The sequence below is a fragment of the Plectropomus leopardus genome, unplaced genomic scaffold (assembly GCF_008729295.1).
Source record: "Plectropomus leopardus isolate mb unplaced genomic scaffold, YSFRI_Pleo_2.0 unplaced_scaffold19590, whole genome shotgun sequence".
NCBI lineage: Eukaryota > Metazoa > Chordata > Actinopteri > Perciformes > Serranidae > Plectropomus > Plectropomus leopardus.
In genome coordinates this window covers 1-3047 of record NW_024621152.1, presented here as the reverse complement: position 1 = coordinate 3047, position 3047 = coordinate 1, and the positions used below count along the sequence as shown (strand labels likewise).

At 37.4% G+C, this 3047-nt stretch overlaps 1 long non-coding RNA gene across 1 annotated transcript; it reads left to right on the top strand.

Annotated features, from left to right (window-relative positions):
• The first annotated feature begins 524 nt into the window (after positions 1 to 524).
• LOC121965325 lies at positions 525 to 3047 on the top strand. The gene is made up of 4 exons (XR_006107477.1): positions 525 to 631; positions 1597 to 1731; positions 2123 to 2227; positions 3028 to 3047. It is a non-coding gene; the product is annotated as an uncharacterized LOC121965325 (long non-coding RNA).

The following is a 3047-nucleotide window of genomic DNA, read 5'->3' as shown; positions in this document are numbered from 1 at the left end:
CATTTGTTTATGTATTTTAATTTATTTTCCTACTTTCCTCCCAAATTTTTATCTTTATTTCTTCATTTATACATTTATTTATTTATTTATTTATGGATACTTAAATAATTTTTTCCACCCTACATAAATTGTTGTTCCTTATAACTAATTCTCTCAGAAGATACATTTTATTTTGATTATTTACAATCCAGAGCTTTTAGGAATAAAGTTGATCTTTGTTTTGCTAGGTGTCTGTCATTTTTACTATCAGTATTTAAGCTGAGAATTCAACAGCAGTGTACTGACTGCTCGTGTCTGTAGTTTCAGCAAAATTATACGCTGGCTTTCACACAAGTTACACATTTTTGTGGCATAATGTTTTTCAATAAGGTCAAACAGAGGTCAAAAAGTCAGATTCAGGTCTCAGCTCGATTTTGATCAGATATGTAGTCACTGTGGAAAGACAGAGATTGTTGGTGAGTGTGTATCTGTGTAACGTGGTGTGTGTTTTGTGGCCGTGTGTGTGTGTGTGTGTGAGCAGCCTCTGGTCCTGCCTCCCAGTCTGAAGGAGAACATCCTGGACTTTGGCGTTCGGAGTGCAACAGACACCAGCAGCATCACGTTTGTGGTGGTCAACAGTAACCCCATCGAGGTGAGATCAGGCAGCCGCTGCGTGTATTAATACACATCGAACAGTAGCTGTTTATTTAACGGCCGTCGGGTTTTCTAGATAGTTTTTTTCCTGGAAGGAAAGTTAAACAAAAGAGGAAGAGGTAAGTCATCGAGGCCTCACACAGTGAGGTCCATTGTGTAAGGGACTTTAACGTGGTGTTTTAAATATGCTGACTTGTGCTTTTAAATATTTTGAGCAGTAAAACTCGTTGCAACATCAGCCTTCATGCTAACATACTTATTTCCACAGAGGTTTGAAGAATTAAATTACCGTCACAAACTGTTCGGTTAAAGAGCTCCAAGTTGAGTGCAAAGAGTGTCACGCATTAGTCCTTTCTAGGGGGTGAACAATAATGGTTTTTCAGGGCCGATACCGATTGTTAGAACTTAATGTGCCCAAAAAAAAAACGATATTTGGAGCAGATATGCATTTGGTATAAACACTCAAAGCAGAGCATCCGGGACTTGTGCATGTCTGAATGTTACAGCACCGATGTTACTGTATGACCATGTCAAACAAGTAAATAAAAATAAAAGTATTTCTGTCGAAATGTAGAATTTGTGATATCTCAAACTCCAACTCAAAACTTTGTTAAAATACCTGAAACTGAAACTTTCAACATCATATACAGCAAGTTCCCTGCAACTTTTTTTTATAAAGTTCAATGACAATGTAAATAAGAAAATGAATGAATAGAAAAAAAAGCTCCCTGAGGTTTTTATAAAGTGAAAAGTTCCTCCCATGCTGAGACTTTCTGTGCATGTATTGTAGACTGCCTTCACTGGTGTTGGCTCGGTTTAATACGCACACTTTTTTATTAAAAAACGTTATCAGCGATCATTAAAATAAAACACGGATAATGCTAAATATTGGCCCCGATAATCGTCCGGACCGATAACCTTTTAGTCTTTTCTGTCCTTATCAAACTTCTCTGTGTCCTCCAGCTGGAGATCAAGTCCTGGCTGGTCACGGGGGACAGTCTGTCCATGGAGCTGCTGAAGACGGAGAAAGGAAACACAACAGTGGCGCTGAGTCGCCTGCGAGAGCTGCAGAACACGTCAGCCTCCCACCATAAAACAGTAAGACCTCCGCAGTGTCGCTCCAAAGCTGCTTTGGGATTTATGTTCTGATTTTTTTGACAGTAAATTTGGTGCAAAGCTGCGTTCCCCAGCCCTTCAGAAGTCAGATAATTCTTGTTTTCGGACTTCCGATTAAAAGCCTTCCAGTGAATCTGCTCAGGAAAACATGGATGCCTGCAGCACAAAGCAGGCAGACATGCTCTATGAGTCTGTCGACAGCAGTATTCGCAGACAAACTTTAGAAAAATAGAAATGTTTTTTAGATCCTACAGTCGGCTACATGCAGATTCATTGATGTAAGTAGCTTACAGAGGCGCGAGGAGTAGGCTGCTACATGCTCACAAAGACTGCACCATGAAAAAGAAACTAACACATTTTTGTCTCTTCCAAGGTGATACTAGCATCTGGCTATTATGCAGCATTCAGAGTGACACTCGTGGCCAAAGCGCTGGAGGGCCTGTATGATGGAGCCATACACATAACCACAGACTACGAGGTACGTAGCAGATCTGCTGTTTATGTCTTTTTTTTTTTTAAAACTCTCCTGTTATGTTTTAAAATTTCATAATCTCTGGAAAATATTTTAACATTTTTTTTAGTCTGGCACTTTTTCTACTGGATGTAATTAGTGTTATCAGCTTTTAAAATAAAAATAGTAACATCACAGAGGTGCTGTTCGGGTCAAATTGACGTGGCATTGAAACACGGGTCAGAAGCGTACAATTTTTTTGTGAAATTTTGCAAATTCTTCATCAGCTCACCTGGCTTTGCTGCACTTCATCCCCTCTCTTAATCTGTCCTATACAATAAAGTCAAAAGTAGAAAAAATAATTTAAATAAAATAAAATGATATATGGTATGGTAACATACATCTAGTGATAAATATAAGTGTCATTTTTTTTCTCTGCAAATGTAAGACACAAGCTCCTATCCCAAAGAAAGAAAATGTTAAAAATGTTGTTGTTGTTTTTTTTTTTTGATTAAACGTTTTTTTATATCTATGTAATTCAGTTTTCATTAAAAAATTTTTTTTAAATTTAGGCTTTTTTTTTAAAAAAAAAAAAAGCTGTGGTTTGTGAAAGGTGAATAACGCCACTGCGCCTAATGTTGATTGATTGTTAGTGATTATGTTAGTAATGAGGTGCAAACTATGTTAATTCAGATTTTGTGGTTTCTGACACTTTTTGGGTGATTGAACATGAACCCAGTCACTCAGAAATGTTTTTTTTTTTTCCTGTAAAGACAAAATGAACCTAACAGGACTTTTACAGAAACTCCTCTTTTCTCTTTCCGCAGATATTAACCATCCCAGTGAA